The sequence below is a fragment of the Protopterus annectens genome, chromosome 7.part1 (genome assembly GCF_019279795.1).
Source record: "Protopterus annectens isolate FY-2018-M chromosome 7.part1, PAN1.0, whole genome shotgun sequence".
Classification (NCBI taxonomy): domain Eukaryota; kingdom Metazoa; phylum Chordata; order Ceratodontiformes; family Protopteridae; genus Protopterus; species Protopterus annectens.
The window spans coordinates 304,702,778-304,728,689 of record NC_056740.1 but is presented as its reverse complement, the minus strand read 5'-3'; the positions used below and the strand labels follow the sequence as shown (position 1 = coordinate 304,728,689).

Genomic DNA, 25,912 nt, shown 5'->3' with positions numbered 1-25,912 from the left:
AACTGAAGCAGGCATCAGAGGCTGCAAAAGTGCCTCACTGAATTCCGGAGAACTGATGACAAGCTTGGCGGTAGCATTGTCGGAAGGTTTGATCCTGTGCGGTCTGTCTCTGTCTTTATCTTTACTTTTTTTTGAAGATCTGCTGTCAGATGGCTTACAGAAGCCATATTGGAATTGGAGGACTGTAATCGGAAATATCTGGCTATAATAAGGGCCTGAAGATAAATAGTTCTGGCGTTAAACAAAGCACAGAACCGAGAACAACAGACATCGTGGTCTGGGCCTAGACAGGTGACACAGTAAGAGTGGAAGTCCCGGTGAGGTATTTGCTTTCTACAGGTGAGACAATTATTAACTTTTTCTGACATCAGTTAGTGCAAGGAAAAAAGGATCCCCAACGGGGGTACTTAGCTTTCAAAGACTTCAACTTCAGTTTGGAAATGAAAATCAGGTAGCGGCCGACCAGCACTTGTGTGAACTGCTTCTGCTTCGGGCTCCACGGCAAGAAAGACTGGTGTAATGGCGTCAGCTGCCTTCCTTTATACCATTGATGACCTGACGTCAGTCTTCAAGTGACAGTGACTGATGCAGAATTACTAAGTCTCTGGTATTCAGGCCGGCCGAGGGCTACCCTGGCAGGGATAACCTAAATGTGATGACTGCAACAGTGAAACACGAAGAACATCAGAGGGGAACCAACCTGCTGAAGGCTGCATTAGAAAGACTCCCATAGAGTGCCACCTGTTCTTAAAGGTACAGAAGGTGACACTTTAGAAGGGAGAGGGAGGGTGGCAGGGATGTTGAACTAGATGAAAATAGGACAATATGGACCTACTACATAATTTTCGTATCCAACGTTGTCATTTCTGTCTGATTCAACAAATGGAACAGATTTCCTAGCTACATTACTGCCGGGTGGAATTAAGGAAGGATGTTCCTAAGAAAAGCAGAGCTGAAGGATGAATAAGCTCTGGACTGCATATCTAGTGTACAGTGAGACACAGAGTAGCAGCTGCTCAAATCTCATAAACCGGGAAATGAAATTGAAATGCTGATGAAGTTTCCACTGTCCTTGTCAACTGAGCTGTCACTTTTTTTTTAAAGTTAAGGATAACGCCCACTTCTCATAAACAAGTGTAATACAGTCTGAGAGTGATCTTGAGAAAGTGACCTTAGAGACACTCTTGTCACAGTTTTGCCTTGGATAATGCAATCAAAACAATTTGTCTGATTTCCTGAAGATTTTAGTTCTATCCTAGTAGACCCTAAGTGTAATGCCTATTCCCCTCCATGGAAAATTTTGGAAAGAAAACAGGTAGATTAATAGAATGATTAATGTTGGATTCAAATGCCACCTTCAAAATAAAGGAGAGATTTGGTTTTAGGAGGACTGTGTCTTTATGAAAAAACAGACATGGTGGTTTAAATGAAACAGCCTGTAACTCTGAAATTCTCTTTGTAGAAGTAACTGCTACCAAAAAAATTGTCCTCCATGTTAAGAACTTTAAATCTACAGAAGCTACTGACTCTAAAGGAGGTTGTTTGAGACCCTGAATCATCACTGTAATACCCATGAAGGAACTGGTTCCCTTATAGGGGGTGGAAGAAGGAAAGTTGAAGATGCTGTGGGAGTCTCATTGTGGCCTATATTAAATTTAGGCATGGCTGCAAGTTGAACAGTGTTTATGGAAAAACTAGAACCTTTCTGGAACAATTCCGACAAGAATTCTAGAGCGGAAGGTAGGGGTCCAGAAAATAGGTCCAAACTCTTCCCTGTACTACAAAAGGAAAATCTTCCTTCATTTGCTTTGGTATACTCTCCAGGTGCTAGAGTTTTGTGAAGCTTTACAGATATCAGCTACGTTTTCCAAAAACCTGGCATCCCTGGCCACTACTAAAATTCGAGTAACCTAGCAGTTAATTTCATGGTCTATAGGTCTGGGACAGGATGCCAGGTTGGACGGGAGAGGAGGTCTGGCCTGAAAGCCAGCATCCAGGATTGGCACAGAAGGTGACACCAGAGGCATGGAAACCTGACTTGTCGATGCCAATATGGGGCAATGAGGATCAGTTTCGACTTGCAACTTTCTGGCTTTGAATGTCATGATCAAGGGAAAGGCGGGAGAGACATAAAGGAGACCCAGGGGCCAACTGTAAACCACAGTGTCCCTTGGTGACTGACCCTGAGGAAGGATTAGGGTGAAACAACTGCTGCACTTGTTGATCAGGTAGGGTGCAAACAGGTTGCAGCAAGGATGGCCCAGCGGCGGAAGATGTTGTTCACTCCTGTCTGATTGAGGGACTGCTCCTGAGGTAAAAGAATGCTCTTCCTTAAACTGTCTGCTAATACAGCTGAAGTACCCGGGATATGTGTTGCCAATAGAAAGTGATGGGAAGACATCACCCACTGTCACACCCTCACTGCTTCTTAACATAAAGAGTAAGATTTGGTTCATCCTTACTTGCCGATGTACCAGACCACAGACATATTGTCTGTCTGAATTGAAATCACACCAACTGGAAGACAGTCTTGAAATGCCTGCAACGCCAATAGGACTGCTCTCATTTCCATTATATTGATGTGAAGGCATGGTGTCCAAGTACTTTGAAGAGTTTTCTCTTCGTAATGCCCCCACACCCTAAAAGGGAAGCATCTGTGGTACCGACTGCTATAGGAGAAGAAGGGCAGATAGGACATCCTTTGTACACAGTTGTAAGCTTGACTGGAGTGCAGAGGAGGTGATAAAAGCTGTGACCAGTGAACCGATGACATCCACTGAAGGACTCTCAGAGGGGTCAAGACAATGGCCGAAGCTATAAGCCCTAGAAGTTTTAGAATTAGCTGAGCTGGGGGTAATGGGTTGGCTAGTACTTGGTTTGTTGAATGGAGAGAATCCTATGCTGTGGCAAGCTGGCTATTTGAGTTGTGGTACCAAGGTAGCATCCACTAAATACTATAATCGGTGTTAATTTGCTCTTTTCCAGATTGACAGTAATTTCCAAGCTATGAAGTAAATGGCGTAAAAGGTCCCTTCGATGAATCAACAGGTCCCTGGTCAGAGTGGTTAGGAGCCAATCATCTAAGTATGGGAACACCTGGAAACCCTACAGCCTGAGGAAGGCTGTCACTGCTGCCATGCATTTATTAAACACCCGGGGGGCTGTGGTAAGTTAGAAGTGCAAAGTTTTGAACTGAAAATAATTGGCTCCCAGCCTGAAACCGAGGGATCTCCTAGACTGCCTGTGTATTTTTACATGATAATAGGCATCTTAGAGATCTATCAAGCACATCCAATCGTCCTTCCAGACTACACGTATAATGGACTAAGCCATGACCATCCAGAATTTTGTCTGCTTCACGTACTGGTTTAGATGACTTAGGTCCAGAATAGGTTTTTGTTCCCCTGTCTTCTTTGGAACTAAAAATAACTAGGTGGGACCTGCTGGATAAGCCTTTTTTCCAACAGCTTTTCAACCTGTGCTTATGTGGATTCCAGCTGACAGGGTAGCACTAAGGGAATTCTGTTTTTTTACCTGAGGTGGGGAGAGAAATGGGATTGTGTATCCTCTGGTTATTATCCTCAAAACCCAAGTGTCTGAAGTAATGGCCTGCCAGGTTTGAGGATGAAGGAATAAGCACCCCTCGACTGCCTCTAGAGTGTGGCAGTTAGGCAACCCTTCAGGAGCACTGAGAGGATTTCTCAGAAAGTAGACTGTGAAATCCTTGGTTTTGCAGAGTGTCTCTGCCCCCAGGATGACAGCCATTAAAGTTACGCCCTCCTCTACCACTGGGGGTGGGGGACTTCTGAGGAAGCATCCAAATTAAAACCCTGTGATTTTCTGAACTATATCTTCTTTCCTCCTCGTTGATTCCTAGAGAAGGTTCTTTGAGGATTAGAGGGGCAGATTCCAATGGCAGAAAGGGTCCTACCATCCTGTTTTTTTCTGGTGAGTGTTTCTTTAACCTTCAGTCCAAACAAGGTGGACTCATCAAAGGAGACATTGATGAAGCATGCCTTAAAGCCTTCCACAAAATCACACAACCACATCCAGGCATGCTGGCATACAGCTATGCCTGTACCTGCTCCCCTAGCCATTCCATCACCTATGTTGGGAAGCAGGCACACAGAAACATTAGAGATCGAAGCTAAGGTAGGTAAGCTGGGATTCCACTGTTTCTAGATACCTGCTGAAAAATTACCTGAAAGAGAATTGATGATCTCCTTGGTCAAGTCTCTTTGGAAATGTGTACTATGGGCAAGATAGTTCAGCACTCTCAAGGAAAAAGTCGCTTAAGCATAAGTCCACTTTCCAAATCTGTCCAGAGCCCTGGATTCCCTGTTAGGGGGATGGACAAATGAGCTCTATTTGGGGAGAGTTCTTTCTTCATGGCTGCCACTATGACCATGGCATCTACAGGGCGAACTTTACTCCAACGAACTCTATCCTTTGATGCGGCCAAAATCTTGTCTGATTTTGAAAGCATTAGCTCTGCTGTATCAGGCTCCTCACAAGCTCACTGTATCACCAAATCAATGAGTGCGTGCAGGGCCACCACCCAAGTAGTAGAAGAGCCAGCAGCCAAGAACATGGATTCTTCTGGGGAAGGTATATTGGTGGATCATCCATTCCCCTTAATGTTTCATCAATTCTAGAATTTTGCTAAAAGAGGCATCTCCGAAGGGGAATCCTAGGGAACCCACCCTTCATCCATTTCTGTGCCTTTGGTGACAGATTCTGGAGATGCATCTAAATGCTTCCATTTACAAGTCTGTTTTCTATGGACTTGCTGTTGGGGAACCTCTGGTGACAGGTCTGAATCAGATATGGAGCTCAATGACAGAAATTCCCCATGGCATTTGGGAGCTGACTGTCCCTGTCGAAGAGAAGGAGTAGAGTCTTCAGCAGGATAAGTAGAAAGTCACAATGGATCCAAATTAAGATAGTGGCACCTCTTCTCTCAGTCCGGAGAGAACCCACTGGAAGGCTTCGAAAGCAGAAGCAGAAATTGGAGTCAAGAAAGTCTCTCTAAAAGGGGGAACACACAGAGATCCCAACATCCCAACCCACCCTGGCTCTGAGGCTGACATCACAGCCAAGCTGTTAATGTCTGATGTCCTGAAGAGAAGGGAGGTCTCCAACAGCTTTGGAGTTGATCCATCCCCATGAGCACCTGCCCTAATGCTTCGGCTCCAACTCTCAACTTGATCTGACAAGGTCAGAATCCAGAGAGACTGGGAGATAGTCAGGAATGAAGTGGAAAACACTATCAGTGTCAAAAAAGGTGCTCGATATAGGTGCTCCAGTGATGTTCAGATCCAAGGGCTTCAGCTCTGATGGTTGGACCTACAATGGAGAAGTCAGTGGAAGCGTCAAGTGCATTGTTCTCAGCTTGACCAGAAAGGATGGAGCTGAGAGGACCACCAACTATATCTGTGTCTGTAGGAATCTCCCTATTATTCTGTCAACGTTGGGTTTGGTAAGGCTCCTTGAAGAACAGATAGTCCTAGAAAAAGAAGCAATTGAGGATGCTCTGGGGCAATGTTGGAGTACTGCCAAGTGGAGCTGAGGGCTAATTGGCTCTGGGGAAAAGAGATGCAGTGGAGAAAGTGAACAGATCCAAGGTTTTGGATCCGAAGGCTTTGAACTTTTCAGTGACAGACCTATGGATACTGTATGTTTTGGAGACCATTTTCTGGCTCTCTTGAGGCCCTTCTTGGAAGTCTTACTTTCTGAGGTTGAATCCTTTGGTTTTGAAGGATCTTTAATTTCTCATTTTCTTTTTCTTAGGTAGATGGGGAAGGAGAAGGCACAAATTTGCTGGAGTTCCTCAACTAAGCAGGAAGAAGACCCTTTAGCATCAATTTGTCCCTTCTACTCTGATGGGCTTTGTGACCAAAAGAAGAATAGATTTCACAGTCTGTGTCTAAATATGTCACTCCCAAGCACAAAGGGAGTAGGAGAGTTGCGTTTGTTAACCATGCTATTAGGAACAAAAAATGTTAAGCATGCAAGAGTAGACACAGAAAAGACTAATATAATGATATAAAATGGAACCAACTACAATCGCCAAAGTTAGCCTTTAAGAAATATCTTTTTTTTTAAGTTCTAGTAATATTAATGATAGGGAAGGAGTAAGTACACAACAGCAAAAGCTGAGGGAAAAATCGAATTATATGTATGACAGCAGTCAAAAAAGACTTATTCCAATGTAGAGATCAGAGACCCTGTGACCATTCACTTAAGGTGGCAAATGAGATCTGAGGTACTTGTGGAATGAAGAGGAATTATGGGTAGGGGAGGTGTCAGAGCCCTGAACCCAAAGATTTAAAGGTGCCGAGGCTGGATCTGAGTCAGATCTGAGTCCCATTCCTTGAATCAGATGAAAATGGACAACACTGGATCTGGATTAGACACTTTCCATCTTTGCCACAGAATAAGTGTTTGGACTAGACACTTTGCGAACACTCTTGGTGCAACAGACAGCCCAAAAGGTAAGGCAGAAAAATGATAATTTTGACTCAGACATACAAAACCTTAAGAAATGTCTGAAGTCTGGATGAACAGGGACGTGATGATAAGTACATTTTAAGTCTACTGTTACCAGGAAACTTAAAAGAGGAAGATGGTGAAGTGACATAATTCTGAATTTGGGCACAATCACAAAGAGGTTTAGGAAAGAAAGATCCAGAACTGATCTCCAAACATTTTCTTTCTTTGGCAGTAAGAAAATTCTTGAATAAAAAAAATTCCCCACCTGGGAAGGAGGAACTGATTGTATCAATCATTACGACAGCATGTAATGAAGAACCAGTGGAAACAAAAGTCTGATATGGAGAATGAGGAATGAACTCCTGGAATGCAGAAATCCTCTCAGTGCCATTTGTAACCTGGAATGATCTTCCGAACCCATTTGTCTGAAACTGTCTGTTGCCAAAGAGAAAAATGGAAATTCAGACTTTCTGGAAGAAAAAAGGGGCCAGGGTGGAAGGGGGCCCCAATGTCTTTTGAGTAGTCATTTAGACTTGGACTGTCTTTGGTTTCTGAAGGATCATGGCTTCTTTTTGGAACTCTCTTGCCAATTCTTCTTAAACATCTGTTTACCTGTACTTTCTTGAGACTGTTTATTTTGATTTTTGCCAAAACTGGATGAAGAGTTAGGAATCCCTTTGAAAATTTGGAAAAGAAGCGCTGAAAAATCTTAACAGATTCCCTGGACCAACTTATCCCTTTCATCACACTTTTTGATCACCTCTGCAGCACAGGGACCAAAAACTAAATCTCTATCCAAAGGGGAATTTAGAATCTCATTTTAAATATCATCTTGGAGGTTATGAGAATATAGCCATGTAAACCTCCTCAAAACAGTATCACTGGTCATAGCTCTGGACGAAGTATCAACACAGTCATACACACACTGTAGACAATGAATAGTGACCTCTGCGACAGAAAAGAAAAACTCAATTATTTAAAGCAGATTTGTCCTCACAAGACAAAATTGAAGACAAAACATTTCTCATATTTTCACAAATAAGACAGAAATTAAAGTTATGTACTCATCATAACTAAGCATCTGTGTTGTCCACTTTCATTCTTCCTCAACGTATGGGTCTTCTTTACAAAATTTTTGAATAAAGGAGAATACATTCTGCATCTTTTGGACACACACAGACAATTACATTTCTACTTACATGGAACAAAAGAATTCAGAAAAACAGATCAGCTGTTTGTCTCCTATTCACCGAGTTGGCTGGGTTCTCCACTTTCTAAATTTGCATTGGTGAAATGGATAACTAATTGCATTTCCTGGATTTATTCTCAACAAGGTCTCTTCACAGGTTCATAGGCAGGTACTAGGCTATCTGCCCGAAGGCATTTATAAGCCTAGCCAGAATGTGTTGGCTTTCGCCGCCCCCTTAGATTAGTTCCCTGTGCCTCTGCCCAGCACAGCCACTGAAGTGATCCTCGAGGTAAACTTTCTGCTTCCCATCCACTCGTCCAGATTTCTTTTGAAGAGCGTTAGAGGAGCTCTGCCTAATGTAGACTGGGATCTTGTTTCAAAGCATGGGAAGTTTCTGGGACAGGAATCTATCCCTCCAGCACGTCCTATTTATTGTTGTGGTGAGGTTTAGATCCATAGAGCATTTGGCTCGCAGTGATAAGTTTTTGTTTAGGTGGAGCATGTCCATCATTTCTGGGCTGGACATGGCCTTGTATGTCAGGCAGAGATCACCTCTGAGAAGGCGGTATGCAATGAGTACAGCTGTAATTTCTTCAGTCGAGCTGCATAGGGCATCTGTTTGAGGCCAGTAATCCTCTTGGTGAGGTACTTCTGTGGTCTTTCCAGCTGTTGCAGGTGTCTTGTAAGGTACATCCCAAATGGGGCGTTGTACTCTATGATGGGTCTGATGAGTGATAAGAAAAGGGGTACAATGATCTCTTTTGATCTGGATGCAAACCCTTTTGTGATTAGGTGGGCCACGTAGAAGGATTTTCTAACCACTTTGGCAATGTGATTATCAAAGGTGAGATTACTATCTACTTGGGTCCCCAGATCCCTTATTACAGGGGACTACCACCTATGTGGTAGTTAGTGGGTACTTTGTTGTTCCAAGGGGATGACTATGCCCTTTAGATTGAGGCCATGATTTTGACACCAAGTATCCATCTCAGTGAGACCCTTTTGGAGGATGTCTGTGTCAGCCGGAGAGTCAGTTATAGCCCTAGTTTGCAGTCGTCTGCAAACTTGGTCAGCCATAGTCCTCCTGTGCTTGCCTGTACCTCTGAGAAGTATATGCCGAACAGGAGGGGTCCTAGGACTGAGCCCTGGGGAACTCCACTTGTAACCGATTTAGAGTCGGACCTAGCTCCCGCAACTCTCACCATGTGGGTTCTGTCCGGGAGCCAGCTGGCAACCCATCTTGTGACGTAGGGGTTTATGTTCAGGCTGGTGAGCTCGTCTATAATACCAGAATGGGGAATGGTGTCGAAGGCCTTTGCAAGGTCTAGGTAGGCTGTGTGTACCACCTTTCCCTCATCTATAGACTTGGTAACTGTCTCAAAGAAGTCCATTAGGTTTAGGAGGCACGATCTGCCCTTAAAGCCGAACTGGGTATGGTCCAGTGTTTGGAGGTTCCGAATGTCTCTGTTAACGAGTTCCATGATGATGCGCTCCATAGCCTTGAAGACCAAGCTAGTCAGGTTTATAGGGCGATAGTTCCCGGGGTCTGTTGTGGCTCCACCTTTGTGGATTGGAATAACCGCTGCTGTGTGCCACTCTATGGGTACGTAGCCTGTGGAGAGGCTGAGTTTGAACAGTGTGTTTAGGTGAGGGGTTAGTTTGTCTTTGAGCTCGTGTAGGATGCAGCCTGGGACACCATCCGATCCCATTGATGCTGTGTTTTTGGCTTTGGAGAGGGCTGTTTTAACCTGAGTGTCTGTGATTTCAGGGACTTTACATTCTTCTGGTATGGTTATGGGCCCTCTTGGGGGTGAGAAGGGGGGTGAAGTTTGCGCTGAACGTGTCTGCCAGGATGTTGGCGATATCGGTCGGTTCAGTGTATTTTGTGCTATTCTGCACTAACTCCGAGCAGATCTGAGAATTGCCACTTAGATTCTTGACATAGCTAAAGAATGCCTTGTGGTTATCTTTGGAGTCCTTTACAATTTTTCTTTCAAAGCTCACCTGGGATGATTTTATGAGGGATCATAGTTTCGTGCTGATACTGATCAGGGACGTCTTCCCTTCTTGGGATTTTACTCTTTTCTGTACTAGTTTCCTCCTTCTGTTGTACAGCTTGTTTATGGCAGGAGTCCACCAGACTGGTTTCCTTTTCTTGGAGGAGTGAGTCTTGGTTTTGCTTGGGATGGCATAATCCATGCATTCTTATAGGTGAACGTAGAATGCATTAGTAAAGAATTTTTCAGCTTGGACAGCGTTATCCTTCAGCATGGGGGCTTTGAAACTTTCCACCTCAGTCTTACGTAACGTGAAGTTTGCTTTTGAAAAGTTTTTCATGATGGTTTTCTTGTCCGGAGGTGGGGGAGGAATGTGGATATCCAAAGTGATTTGTTTATGGTCAGATCTAACCAGCGAGGGGTTGACCTCCGGTGTGGAACACTGGTCGCCCATGTTGGTGATGACCAGGTCCAATATGTTGTCACCTCTGGTGGGAGTGCTGACCAGTTGAACCATGGCGTTTGAGTTTATAAATTCTAGGAAATGTTGGCCAAGAGAGTTAATACTTGAGAGTAGTTCTCCCAGTTAATGTTTGGATAATTGAAACCACCCAATATTAGGGTGTTTGGTAGGACCTTTATGTTTCCCAGTGTTTCCAGGAACGTGGAATGAGGGTCCTGGGACATGGTGGGTGATCTGTAGCAAGCTACAATTTGAATTGCAGTTTTGCCCATTGTTAGTTGCACGTGGATGATCTCTGAAGCATCGTGCTGTGCCACTAGCCTGGAGGTGTGGGTATCCTTGATGAATATAGATACGCCCCCGCCTTTTGTATTTTGGCTTGGGTTCTGTGGCCGAAATGTATGGTATGAGTTTTAGCCTGGTAGTGCTGTGGTGCTCTCTGGAGCCTTAAACCAGGTTTCTGTTACTGCACATATATTGATTTTCTCCATACTGAGGAGTGCCTCGAGTGCGTGCATTTTGAGGTTCAGACTTCTGGCACTGAGTAGCACTACCCTCAGTCTTTGGTTACTTGTGCTATTTACGGTGGTAGGTTTGTCTTTTGAGCCTTGCCTAAAAACGGCACTATGGGGCTGGCAAGAGCCTTGGCCAGTATTCGAAAGCCTAAGGGTGACAGGTGCAAGCCGTCTCTAGCGAAGCAGCATGGCTTGTCGAGCATGTCATCCCAGGTGGACAGACACTGGATCCCCTTTGAATGACACCAGAAACTTAGCCAATTGTTGAAATTGAGAATTGTTTTCTTTATACAGTGGTATCATTCTTGGTGAGGGCAGGATGCTACTCAGGGTCAGGGTCATACCGGCCTGGACTATGTGATCAGACAGCTCTTTTATGTCTCTTTTCATGTAGTCCAGAGAGGTACGGCTCAGGTCATTCACACCAACATGGACAATGACAGAGTCATATTTGTATTTGTTCTGTATTGACCTGAGTGCTTGTGTTATGTGGTGGATCCTGGCACCCGACAGGCAGCTAACAGTAACCTTCTCCTTATTCAGCCTAGTGAGTGGGACGTCAGTGTGCCTGACTGTAAAGTCACCTATAACTAGTATGCTGGGTATGTTATTTTGCCTTAAGGGCTGTGATTGCATGGCACACTGGTTTTGTGAAGTATGTGTTTCACAGTTTGTGCTGGGGGGTGGAGGTTGCTTGGATGTTTGCTTTGGAGATCTCTGTTGGTTTTGCAGATTTTTATTTAGAGCCTCCGAGTGTGTTTTTTTGTATTTATGTGTGTTTTTTTCCAGTACTGCTTTAATGGGTTTATGTGAGACTGGTGGTGTGATGCAAGTATTTCCCTTCTCCTCTTGACTGTCTGATCCAGTCTTGGGTTGAGAGAGCTTAGCCTCCAGTTTGGCTGTATAATTGCATCTCTCGCATGTATTAGTGTTTGGTGGTAGGAGGAGGGGGTTGTCTGTGTACATGAGGCAGTTGTAACATTGCCTCAAAATGCCCAGATTCACCAGTTGGACTGGAGAGTACACCTGAAACTGCCCTTTGGACATGCCTGGATAGGTACAGTGAACTGTTTTACTGGATGGCTGGTAAGGTTGAGTAGAGAGCCTTGTCCTTCTGTACAGTACAGGAGGATTTAGTGCTAGGGTTTATAAGTGCTTGCTATAAGTTTTGAGTAAGTGCCAGGCTGAGAAATGAGTGGCTTGAGTGCTTAAGTTGACAGTTTGTCTAGTTCCAAGGGAAAAATTGAAGAGGAGACTTTGTGGAGCCGGGAATAGTTTTACCCTAGCTAACCGGCGCTGCTAGGCAAGCAAAACCGGGCAAATACGGTATTTATAGCAGGGAAATGATTAGCCCAAAACGGCCAATAAACTACTAATTTCTGGGCTGAAACCACCCCTCCAGGGTCAGACAGGCTGCTCAAAGTTCCCCTCTCTCACAAGTGAACATAGAAAGTACAGTTGTGTACCTACCATAAATGTAGATGTTCAAGTGTATTCACTGTTGCAGTCAGTACAATTGGGTTATCCTGCTGGCAGGCTACCCGCAGTCAGCCTGAATTCCAAAGTCTAGGTCCGGCGTCAGTTGCTGTCGCCTCCTCCCTGACGCCAGTGCGCTATGGGTATAAAAGATGCAGCAGACGCCATTTTCTTCAGTTTTTCTTGCCCCAGATGTCAGGTGCCCCTAAAATGGTAGGCTAAATTATGCCAATAAGCATGCATGCAGAAAAAACAATTTTTCCTTCATCTACAAGCAAATACGCCACATATGTTGTATAGAATAGAGAAGTACAAGTAAGTCCCAGCAAATGAAAAGGGGGATGGTGGGAGGGTAACCTGGACTGCAACAGTGAATACACTCGAACATCTACATTTATGGTAGGTACACAACTGTACTATGTTCATCGAGTTTCACTGTTGCAGTCATTGCAATTGGGTTGAATCCCAAAGCTAAGGTTGGGAGGCTGGTGCTAAATAGGATTAGGAGAGGCTATCAGGCCCTGCAGAACTGCAGTGGCAAATCCTGCCCTGGATTTAGAGTAGAGAGGTGATAGTGCTTTGTAAAGTATGCACTGAACTCCAAGTTGCAGCCTCTAAGATGTCTTTGGTTGGTACTCCTCTGAGGAAGGCTGCTGAAGTGGCTGCTTCTCTGGCTGAATGTGGCCTAATGCCCTTAGGCACTGATTTGCCATGCTGTGAATAGCAGAAACAAATGCAGTGACCTATCCACTTTGAAATAGTCTGCTTTGAGATAGGCTTTCCTTGTGATCCTGCAGCATATGCCACTAGAAGTTGTTCAGTCTTTCTGAAAGCTTTGGTTCTGTCCAAGTAGAAGCATAGCTGCCTGTGAATGTCCAAAGAATGCAGAATTCTCTCAGCCTTATTCTGTGGGTTTGGATAAAAGGTAGGCAAATGAATTGTTTGGTTAAGGGCCACACTGGACACTACCTTAGGCATAAATGTAGGACTTGTCCGCAGAGAAACCCTGTCAGGATGGAAAATGATAAAAGGTTCCACAGCCATGAGTGCCTGTAACTCTGAGACTCATCTAGCAGAGGTTATTGCTAGGAGCAGAGCTGTTTTCCAGGATAAGAATTTTATATCAGCTGCAGAGGCTGGTTCAAATGGAGGCAGTGTGAGTTTTTCTGAGTTGAGGTCCCATGCAGGTATTAGTGCTCTTCTTGGAGGTCTTATGTTTTTGGCCCCTCTGAGGTACTGACTTAGTAATGGATGATAAAAAAATAGGTGGTTCTGTATTGTAATGAGCTGAAATGGCAGAGGCATGAATTTTAATTGATGAAAAGGAAAGGCCTTTATCAAGCATCTCAGTTAAGTATTGCAAAATCTGAGGAATATTTGGAACAATCATGTCAAAACCTTGTGCCTGGTTCCAAGCACAGAATCTCTTTCATTTTTCTGCATAAGATTTTCTGGTGCTAGGCCTCCTGGCCTCCAAAATAACATCCATCACTGCTTTAGAGAGAGGTGTGCCTTGACTGGCTACATTATCCGCCATGCTGCCAGGTTTAAGGTCCTGAGTTGGCTGTGTAGTATCTGACTGTCTTGTTGGGTCAATAAGTGAGGAATCTGAGGTAATGTCCAAGCTGGGCATTGAGACAAGCTCTTTAGGACTGGGTACCAGTGCTGGCGGGGCCAGTCTGGGGCAATCAGTATCATTTTTGGTTTCTCTTGTCTGACCTTGAGGAGTACCTTGGGGAGGAGAGGCAGAGGAGGAAAGGCATATACTGTTAGGTCTTTCCAGCTGAAAGATACAGCATCCACTTTCCATGCTTGCTTGTGATAAGTCCTTGTGCAGAATTTCTGTAGTTGGTAGTTGTGAGGGGAGGCAAATAGGTCTATGTCCGGGCATCCCCAGTTCCTTGTTATCATGCTGAAGACTTGTGGATCCAATTTCCACTTGTGGGGATCCATTAGGTTTCTGCTTAGTTTGTCTGCCAGAGTATTTGTCCTTCCTGGCAGGAATTGTGCTTGCAGATGTACTTGGTAAGTCAATGCTGTATCCCACAAGTTCATGGCTAGCCTGCAGATGGGGTAGGAATGTGTGCCTCCCTGCTTGTTTATGTACCACATGACTGTAGTATTGTCCGTCCTTATCAGTAGTTGTCCTGGATGAAGCAGATCTTTGAAGGCTGTCAGGGCATTCTGAACAGCTAGCATCGCTTTTTGATTGATATGTAGATGCATTTGACTTGCGGACCATGTGCCCTGAATACATCTTCCTGCCATATGGGCCCCCCAGGCATAATCTGATGCATCTGTTGTCAATGTCTGCCTGGCTGTGGGTAAGGTGAATGGCTGTCCCGTGTTATGGTGACAGGCTTTTGCCCACCATCGAAACTCCTGTTGTAGGCAGGGAATGAGGGTAATTATTGTTTCCAGGCTGTGGCAATGTTGAGTCCAAACACTTTTTAGATACCATTGAAGTTTCCTCATATGCAGTCTTGCATATGGAATTAGCAGAATGCAGGATGCCATGAAGCCCAAAGTCTGTAGAATTTTTCTTGCAGATAACTGGGTCTTTGTTGCCAACATTTTGAAATAAGTAGTCAGTTGTCTGTGTTTGTCTGGCGTGAGATAAGCCATCTGGGCAGTTGTATTTAAGCTTGCACCCAGGAATATTATCTCTTGAGAGGGTACGAGCTTTGATTTCTTTTCATTTACTGTGTACCCTAGACCTGTTAGTAATCTTTTTACAAACGCCAGATGCTGTAGTAGAATGTCCTTGTTCTCTGCTTGAATAAGGCAGTCGTCCAAGTAAGGATATATTTGTATTCTCTTTGTCTGCAAAATGCAATCACTGGTGCCAGGCATTTTGTGAAGACCCTGGGCGCAGTAGATAAGCCAAACGGCAGTGCAGAGAATTGGTAGTGCATTGAGCCAGCTATAAATCTGAGGTATCTTCTGCATGATTGTCTGATTGGGACATGCAGGTATGCCTCTTTTAGGTCTAAAGTCACAAGCCAAGCCCTCTTGCCCAGCATGGGCAGAAGCTGCTGCAGAGTTAACATTATGAATTTTGGAATATCCAGGAATGTGTTTAGGATAGACAGGTCCAGTATTGGTCTCCAGGCTTTGTCCTTTCTGGGCACCAAGAATAGCCTTGAGTAGAATCCTAGTCCCTGCTCTTGCTGTGGTGCTAGCTGAATAGCTCTCACGTCCATGAGGGATGAAACTTGTTTTTGTGCCTCTGCCCATTGATTGCGTGGCAGGTCTGGCATTGGCCTTGGCAGGGTGTGAAAGTGGAACCTGTAGCCTTGTGATACGATATTTAGGACCCATTTGTCTTGGGTGATCATGTGCCAATTTTGTGAAACAAGTGCTAGTTTTCCCCCCAAAGGGGCTGCCAGAAGATAAGTGCTTGGTGCTGGCAGGGGAAAGTCATTGAGACTGTTTCCTGTATGGCTGTGATGTTTCCTCTCCGCTTTTGGAGGTAGAAGCATCCATTGTTTAGGTCTTTATGAGCCTTGGGGCTGTGATCTGCCTCTGGGGCGTCTGTATCTGCCTCTCTGTGGCCTGTCTGACACTGGAAAGGACCAATTCTTTGTAGGCCAGTTCCTGCTAAATCTGGGAGGCTGTACCTGCAAGAAACCCTTGACTGTTTGCATAGATTTAGCTTTGTCCTCCATTTTTTTCAACACCTCTTCTGCTTTAACACCAAACAAAGTATCATGCTGTAATGGAGCATCTAATAGTTTTGCTTTAACATGATCAGGCAGATTCTGTTCTTTTAACCAAGCATGCCTCCTAATGACAGAACCTGTAACAGCGGCCCTGCAAGAGGCCTCTAGAGAATCAAAACCACATTGCAAAGTATGCTTTCCCACTTGTTCAGCTGCATGCAGTAAATCCTGCATTTCTTTGTTTTCTGCACATTCTGAATTTGTCAACATTTTCTGTTTAAGCAGTGACATAAGATATTGCTGATATTTAAGTATATGAAATTGGCAATTTAAAGCTCTTACAGCCAAGGTAGCAGAAGTATAAATCTTTTTCCCCCATCCGTCCAGGGCCATAGAATCCCTATCAGAGGGGATAGGGTTTTTTGCAGTGGAAGCCTTGACCCCTTTGGGACCCTGAGAGATAGTTTCTGGGTCAGCAGCAGGGTTTTTATAAAGAAATTTATGTGAATCAGAAACCCTGTAGTATCTGTCTGGCTTAACAGGAGCTGGTGGTAAAGAGTCTGGAGATAGACTGGACTCTGAAAATACATCATCTACAATGTCTAAAACAGATGGGATAGCAAAGGGCCTGTGCTGAGGTAATAAAAGGAAGTCTCTGAGACTTTTCTTGGATTCTGAGTAATCTTGGCTGTCCCAGTGGAAATGCTCCCTCATAGTATGCAGTGTCTCCCCAAAAGAATAATCCTCAGGAGGAGAGGCTGAAGGGATAGATTCTTCAGCATCAGAATCCTCATAGGGAGGAAGAGAATATTCCTGTTCAGAAGAGGAATCAGAGGAAATGGAAACCTGATCTGAAGATTCATATTCTATCTCTTGCCTAGGCCTGTTATCAGGAGGGGGATGGGTACCCCTGATCAAAGTAATTAGGTCTTCGGCCATTTTAAGCATCTGTTTTTTAGGCATGGTGGCCTGTCCAGAAGAATGCTGTACTTGTTTCTTTGTCTTTACAGCTGCTTTAGTCTTTACCTTTGAAGCTGAAGTAGGTTTCACATATAACTGTGTAGGCCTGAAAAAGTACAGTTTTGTACCTACCATAAATGTAGATGTCCGAGAGGTATGCATCTGCAGTCCTAACATATGGTTTGTCCTGCCTCAGGCAGCCCTTCGGTCGGCCGGATTCCAAAGTCTGGGTCTGGTCTCGGCTGATGTCGCACTTCACCCGACGTCATAGCTGCTGTGAATTGGGTATAAAGGCATCAGCCGACGCCATTTTCCTCAGTGTTTCTTGCCCCAGATGCCAGGTGCCCTCTAGGAAGGCTAAATTTGGATAAATGCAAATGATTCCAAACAGTAGAGAGCAAACAATATAAACATGTATATACATATATACAAACAAATACATCATAATAGATTCCCCCAGCTAGCTACAAGATGGGCAAATACCCTAGGAGTACCACAGAGGGGAAGGAGGGTGGGTAATCCTGACTGCAGATGCACACCTCTCGGACATCTACATTTATGGTAGGTACAAAACTGTACTATGTCCTTCAAGGATGCATCTGCAGTCCTAACATATGGGTAGAATACCATAGCCAAACTGGGGGAGGAGGCACTAAGATGATTATGGTGTAGCTAAGATCCCTTGCAAAACAGCAGTTGCAAAACCTGCTCGGGATCTGGAGTATAAAGGTAGATTATAATGCTTGGCAAATGTATGCACGGAGCTCCAAGTAGCAGCTTCTAAAATGTCTTTGGTAGCCACTCCTCGTAGAAAAGCTGTGGTAGTGGCTGTAGCTCTTGTGGAGTGAGGTCTGATGTTTTCTGGAGTTGTCTTTCCATGAAAAGAGTAACAAAATCTAATGCAATTTCCTATCCATTTTGAGATTGTCTGTTTTGAAATTGCTTTTCCTTCCATTCCTGTTGCATATGCTACTAGAAGCTGGTCAGTTTTTCTGCTGGTCTTGGTTCTGTCCAGATAGTAGCGCAATTGTCTGTGTACATCCAAGGTATGTAATAGTCTTTCCCCCCTGTTCTGTGGGTTGGGGAAGAATGTTGGTAGATGGATTGCTTGGTTCAATGATACCCTGGAGACCACTTTTGGCATAAAAGTAGGGTTAGTTCTCAAGGACACTCTATCCTGATGGAAGATAAGGAAGGGCTGTACTGCCATTAATGCCTGTAATTCAGAAACCCTTCTTGCTGAAGTGATTGCAAGCAGGAAAGAAGTTTTCCAAGATAAGAATTGTAATTCTGCTGTTGCTGCTGGTTCGAAAGGGGGAAGTGTTAACTTTTCCAACACAAAGTTAAGATCCCATGTAGGCAAAGGTGGCTTCCTTGGAGGCTTTACATTTTTAATTCCTCTCAGAAACTGCCTGAGTAGAGGATGAGAGAAGACTGGAGGATCCATGTTGTATTCTGCTGAAATTGCTGATGCATGAATCTTAATGGAGGAGTAAGACAGGCCATTGTGGAAAAGCTCTGCTAAGTATTCCAGGATGTTAGCTATGTTTGCTAAAGATACATTTTCTCCTTTTGCTGCACTCCAAATGAGGTATCTTTTCCATTTGGCTGAATAAGTCTTCCTTGTGGAGGGTCTGCGAGCCTCCAGGATTATGTCTTTAACCCTCTGAGGTAAATCTGGGTTATTTTGCTTTATGTAATATTCCAAGCAGCTAGCTGTAGTGTTTTCAAGTTTGGATGTAGGATCTTGTAGTTGTCCCACTGGGGATCGAACCCAGGACCTTCGGCGTGTAAAGCAGACGTGATAACCACTACACTACAGAACCTATGTATGGCTTAACCGTGGTTTCGGCCGAAACCGCGGACCGCGAGTGTCGGTCCTTTGCCCTACGCTTTTTAGCTAATTGTGAAGTCGGAGTCTCCGACGGCATTTTGTAAGCAAAAGCGGGACCGAAAAATTCCTCTGCAAACTCCGACCGACGTCTAAGTGTCTGTCGGTTGAAGGAAGCACAGGCTAGACAAGCTGCTACGTCGTGGTCTGGGCCTAAGCAAGGAAGGCAGTAAGAGTGGAAATCCTTATGAGGTATTTGTTTCCCACAAGTTAAACAATTATTTACTTTTTCTGACATCGGCTGACGCAAGAAAGAGTCCCCAACGGGGTACTTAGCTTTTTAGAAGTCTTCGGTAGTAGAAATCTCTGGATCTGACCGACCGGCACTTGCGAACAGCTTCTGCTTCGGGCACCACGCGGCAAGAAAGACTGAGGAAAATGGCGTCGGCTGATGCCTTTATACCAAATTCACAGCAGCTATGACGTCGGGTGAAGTGCGACATCAGCCGAGGCCAGACCCAGACTTTGGAATCCGGCCGACCGAAGGGCTGCCTGAGGCAGGACAACCCATATGTTAGGACTGCAGATGCATCCTTGAAGGACAACACCCTCAGAAGCCGATGCTTGCTCAGCGGCTCCGGACCCATCTGAGGGAATAGTTTCTGAGTGTCCAATAACTTGAGTTTCCAGTGGACTAGTCAGCTCCACGTGGGAGTCGGAAGTGGCCTGTGGCTCTGAGGTAGCGGGCGTCAGGAGCTGCGAAAGCGCCTCACTGAGAACCAGCGAACCGGCAACACGCCTAGCGGAAGCCTCGTCATCGGTTTTGGACCTTGGATCCCTGTCCTTTTCTTTTTCTTTACGCTTTTTATAAACTCCGGTAGTCGGCTGTTCCGACGGCATTATATAATTGAATCTTCTGCCAAAGTAATGAAATGCAAAATCGTACCTAAGCTTAATAGTGCGTTGGTTAAATCTAGCACAAAACCGACAACTAGCAACGTCGTGGTCAGGGCCTAGGCAAGGAATACAGTAAGAATGAAAATCCTTATGAGGTATTTGCTTCCCACAAGAAATACAATTATTAAATTTTTCTGATATCGGTCTGGAGCAAGAAAAAAGTTTCCCCAATGGGGTACTTAGCTTTAATGAAGACTTCGGATCTGAAATTCAAATTTGAAAATCTCAGGAGTCGGCCAACCGGCACTTGTGAACTGCTTTTGCTTCGGGCACCGCGCAGCAAGAAAGACTGAAGAAAATGGTGTTGGCTGCCCCTTTTATACCCATGGCGCACTGACATCAGGGAGGAGGCGACAGCAACCGACGCCGGACTTAAACTTTGGAATTCAGGCCGACTGAGGGTAGCCTGCCAGCAGGATAACCCAATTGTAATGACTGCAACAGTGAAACATGATGAACATCTTCCTTCTATCCAAGTAAAGTATGGGCAAACACAGAGATTTGTAACACAGCCCTGAATTCAGCACTAACCTGAAAACTGGACTATACTAGCTTACAAAGGCGGGAAACAAATATATATATATATATATATATATCACACCTTTATTACTTATTACAAATTGGACTTAATTTCCAGAAGCAGAGCTGCCTTTGGTTCAGCAGTTCTTCGGAATATCCTTCCATGAGAGTCACCCAAGATTTATGTAACTGGGGACTCTGTCCATAACTTGAGGAAGAATGAAAAAGACAACATCAGACACTAAACCCTACCCCCTTAGCTACCCTACAACAACCCCCTAATATTGTTGCTAATACCTTTAACACTTTCTTTACAGAAACCGTGCAATCCCCAGCCAACCAACTATCACCCATTACCTCAACTACTACCATATCCCCACAACAAAATAAAATCCCCTTCAAGTTTGATCCAGTACCTACATCATTTATTAAGTCCCTACTTAAAAAACTGAAACGCACCACCCTTTCAGCAGACCTGCTACACGCAGACTTTCTCCAAAAAGCTGCTAATGAAATCGCATATCCAATTTCAATTTTAATCAATCAAACTATTCTCAAATCTTACATCCCCTCCATCTGGAAAATCTCACATATTATTCCTCTTCATAAAGGGGGACATTCCACTGAACTCTCAAGCCATAGACCTATTGCCATATTATCTCCACTTGCTACAATAATGGAAAAATGCATGCATAAGCAATTTCTAGCCTACCTGAATCAGAACAATCTCCTAGCCCCCTCCCAGCAAAGATTTTGATCTTCCCATAGCACTACCTCAGCCCTTCTCTCCTTCTCTCACACAATAAATCATAACCGTAATGACAACAAGCTCTCCTCTGCTCTCTTTCTAGACCTATCCAAGGCATTTGACATGGTAAACCACCAACTACTCCTAGACACACTAAAACCACTCTCTATAGACAACCTAGCAATTAACTGGTTTCATTCTTAGCTAAGTGACAGACAACAAGTTGTACTATGAAAAGATCACCTACACCCCCCTTCTACCAGTCACCCTTGGAGTCCCCCAAGGATCTATATTAGGTCCCCTCCTATTCTCCATATTCATCAATAACCTGCAAAAAATCATCCCAGATGCAACTTGTATTCAGTATGCAGATGACTCCACACTAATTTGCTCTGCCACCTCACCCACAGACTTACAATCCTTAATCCAAACCACTTTCAATAAAGTAGAGAACTGGCTCACTAGTAGCCGACTACTATTAAACTCAAATAAAACCAAACTATTACTCTTCTCCCCTACTCACAAACTCTCCTCACCACCTCTCTCCATAATATCTAACAATGGCACCATAATTTCCAAAGAACTTTGTACTAAACAACTAGGGGTAATCATCGACAACAACCTAAAGTTTGATGCTCACATAGACAAAACTATCAAAACAGTTAATAAAAAACTAGGATCTTTATACAGAATTAAACAATTCCTAACCCCAGCTGCCAGAGCTGTTATTGCCCGGACACACCTGCTATCAACCCTTCTTTACGCCTCACCCATCTTCGTAAACCTAAGCAAATCAAACCTCAATAAACTTACTAGCTGCTACAATAATATAGTCAGATTTGCTACAGGTTCAGCTTATAGAACTTATCACTGCCTAAACCTTAAATCCGTAGACTGGCCAGAACTACCCTATCAACTTTAATATAGCCAGCTTATAGTCGTTCACAAAATTCTCTTCCAACCAGACAGTACACCCATACTGAAAAATATTATCACTGCCTAGAATAACCTAAAAGTCATCCCCTCTTCCAACAGATTGCTAGTACAAACTACTAAAGTTCACAACGCAGCTGGAGAATCATTGTTCTCCAACTCTGCTGGCAAAAACTGGAACTTACCTCCTACTAAACTTACTACTCTGTCCTCCCTACCCCAATTCAAAATATCCCTAAAGAAATACCTAAAAACACACTGGCTTTGTCCATGCACAAACCTTGAATAACCCCACTCAAACAGAAACAATATATGAGAACCTGGCTACACGTATAAAAATCTGATCCTTAAATTGCTCTGAATTAATTTGTCTCTCTCCTGCTGGTAAGATTTGTAATACGATTGTTAGCATATATGTTAGCCACCTTAAGGCTATGTGTTTCCCCTTTTTAGATATAATCTCAAACTACCCCCTCCTCAACAACCTTAAGGATAAATGTCTCCTCTTCCCAGATGCAATCTCCATCTCTTTCATCCTTACCTATTAACTTCATCTATTTCCTGTCTGTACTTTAGAAAAGCATGTACTTGTGTGTATATAGCATTAAACATATATCTATGTTGTTATAATACAAGATAAGAATTTCATTGTAATTACACTTGTTTATGTATATTTGGAGCTTTTCTCCCTGGGCCTCTGCTGAAAATGGACATGTATCCAGTCAGACTTTCCCGGTTAACAAATGTAAAATAAATAAAATAAATAAATAAAAAATAAAGTTATGTACTCACCATAACTAGACATCTGTGTTGTCCATTTTCATTCTTCATTGTTCCTCAACTCCCCTCATCTTCTGGAGTGACCTGATGGATTTTTTGAAATCTGAAGTTCTGTTTTTGAGCCCTGCTCTAATTTTTTTTCTTCTCCTCTTCTACTATATACTGAAACCTTTATAGCAGCAAACTCAATCTGCGGTATTGTGGATGGACTACTGCATTAGGGGTAGAAGGAGGAGCTCAAGAGTTAGATCCGAAATCTGTAGAATGTGGCCGAGTCAGATGTGAGGAATGGATCCATAACCCATATGTTGTGGAAGAATGAAAATGACAACATCAGATCAAACTTTCACATATGAGCTTGATGATTCAAAATTCTGAAAATCAAAGTAACAGAAGTATACACATTTTTTCCAGTACTTATCAATAATTTCCCATCTTTATCCAAAAGAGTAGGACTGGAATTAACTAACTGCTCAGCAGCAATGTGATCAACGGAAGCTACAGCTGCTGGTTCAGGTATGGAACTAGTGTATAAAAACTTAAAAGACTGAGAAACTTTATACATCCTATATGCCTGTTTATGGGCAAATGGCTGACTATGAGGAAAATTACAGGCAGTAACACACACATCCTCTAAAGCAAACAGAACAGGAGGAATGGGTGTAGCTTCTGGGAATTCCTTTTGTAACAACTCATATAGTATTTTCTGAGGGACTGAGAAACATCAGTGTTCTCTCACTGAAAACACTGGCACATTGCAGCAACAGTGTCAGAGAAAGAGAAATCATACTGAGAATCAGAAATGGAGTCTGAATCAGACATCTGAGGAGAAAACCCTGCATCTGTCCCCTCATCTTCCTGTTTAGATTCAGAACTACTCTTGTCTAAGGAAATTTGAGGAGTACACACAGGCTTAACTCCTTGTTTCTTTCTGAGAGTCAAAATGGAGCCAACCATGTTACTAATAGGTTCATAGGCTAACAACCACAAGAGCCTTTGTAAGCCTAGCCATGCATCCTAAATCTCTGACAAGTTCTGGTACCCTTGATAAGTGTAAGCAGGGGCTACAGAGGTGAAGCCTTTACAAGCAAGGGCTTGGGAAAAGCAGCAGATTTCCCCAGGGATTGGCACAGCATTCTTACTCAGCAGGGAAGCCTTTCCTGTTGCCTCTCCCAAGACCAAAATGAGTGGTTCTCCCTTGCCCACTTAGGACACCCCAAAATGTTGTTAAGGACTTGGCTAACTCTGTCCATAGTGGCTGTAGGTGTTACATCACAGGGATCCAGAGTGAAGGATGAGTGGTCGTAAGTACAAGTGGTCACAGCAGAGTTGCCCATCTGCAGCTGAGGCAAGCTGCTAGCCTGCTGTGATGCCACAGACATTTGCTTAACCTTTTCTGCTTGTGACTGGATGAAGACCCAGCTGAGGGACTGGTAGTTTGTTTCATGGTCAAGCCGAAAATGCAGTCGCTTTCCCAGGGATGACAAGTAGCAAATGCCGGTAAAAACTACACGTCTTTAAAAGTAATTTTTCACAGAAAAAAACTCAATAAGTTTGTTTGTTTCTTTCGGCTTTTCCCGGTTAGGGGTCATAGTACTTTAAAATACTTTGCCAGACCCAAAAAAAGTAAAATAAATACAATTTCTTCTCAGAAAAAAAATGTTTTCAGTTACTTTACACAAGTTTTAAACTGACAAGAAAAAAAGCACGCCATTTAAAAGTATGATACAGTCTTGTGACAGTCTGTTAAACACAAAACTCCTAACTTTAAAATAACTTTCCTGAACAGGAAAGTGATAAAACACAAATAATATTTAAAAATGGAAGTTTTTTTTTTCCCTAAAGGGAACTTATCTGCCCAGCAAAGAAACATCACCAAGCCAACCATCAATCCTAGAAAGTCTTGAGTAGCCATCTTTTCAGCAGCAGTAAAGGTCTGAACAGTTTGGTGCCCAAACTTTTCTTTTAGTCAGCTCAGCTCAAGTTGCCTGACAGTTTGGGCATGTGGAAAGTGCCCTGAAGTTTTGGAAGCTGTCTGGCTATTAAACCTTTGGCAGGATATAACCCATATAACTAAGGCTACTGCAGCAGTAATCAATGTGCCGAACATCTATGGCTGTACCAAATCTGTATGGAGGGTGCACCTCCCTGAGCTCAAACATATATTCTACATCATTTGCAAACTGCAATGACTAGACCTTGGTGTCAAGCAATGACTAAATAAAATATGCCATCTCACACTCTGTAAATATTGTAAATAGCTTTTGGCTTTAACTGTGTGAATCTGTTAAAATGCATATGCACGATATTTTTCCACTACAGACAATACTGCTCATGCTTTGTATTGCTTGCTATGTATTTGTACTTGTACTTTTATTTTTATTGGACTATCTTTACTGTAATCTGTTTCATGGAGCTTTTCTCCCTGGTCCTCCACTGAAAACGGGCCCTCTGGGCCCAGTGGACTTCCCCGGTAATCAAACTGGAAATAAATAAATGCCTGATAAAATTAGCTGTCTCTTCATACTAACCATGTTTCCAGCTTTACAGGAAACATATACTTGGTGGTAAAAAAAAAAAAAAACAACAGAGGGCCAACTATTAACATGGCCTAATGACTCAACAGTCCCTGAAAACACTTGCATTACCATTTTCAACTTAACTACTATTAACTAACCTTCACGTTATCAAAATCAACATTCAAATAATTTTGCCATTTTTGACATGCCACTAAGTTTACTTACTTTATCCACAGAAACAATTAGCCTCATGTAATATGGATATCTCTGCAGACCTCCATGGTAAGAAGACAGCGGTTGACAATCACATGTAGCCATACAATAGATCTGCTTTCCTGGTTGGTCTCATTTGCATAGCAACAAATAGCAGGTCAACATAACAGAACAAAAAAAAAAAAAAAAAAACACATACATTCCTTAAGGTCTGTTAACCCCTGCAACTCCCTCCCAATGCAATTCTCAGTTAAATTCATTGCAACTGCAAAATCCAGATGGGAATGAGATTAGCAAAACATACCAAAAAGGTGCTGAAACTAGGCCAAATAGCCTGCTCCCAAATAAACTACTTTCATCTCTTATTACTGCTCCATGTAAAAAAAAAAGGAAAAAAAAAAGCCTCGTCAGTCCATTCGCATCCATAATTTGCTACCTTTCATTTAGCCTTTATGTCGTCTGCTAATTCTATTAACAACTGTTGCTTCCGAAACAACAGAAAGGCTTTTACAGCTCCCAGTCTTTTTCACATCTTCCAGTCAAGGCAGCATCTGAAAATCACACACTTCTTGCCTGGCTTTCTCACACTCCATGCTAACCTCATTAATAGGTCTTTGTAGTACTAATTTAGCTTGGTCTATATCAAAGTCAGCCTTTG

General features: G+C 43.4%; 1 protein-coding gene and 1 non-coding gene across 2 annotated transcripts in view; both read right to left on the bottom strand.

Annotated features, from left to right (window-relative positions):
- LAMB2 (laminin subunit beta 2) overlaps positions 1-25,912 on the bottom strand; it is a 3,750,789-nt gene that overhangs the window by 815,331 nt on the left and 2,909,546 nt on the right. The window lies entirely within an intron of this gene.
- Positions 18,508-18,580, bottom strand: TRNAV-UAC. Its single transcript has one exon. It is a non-coding gene; the product is annotated as a tRNA-Val (tRNA).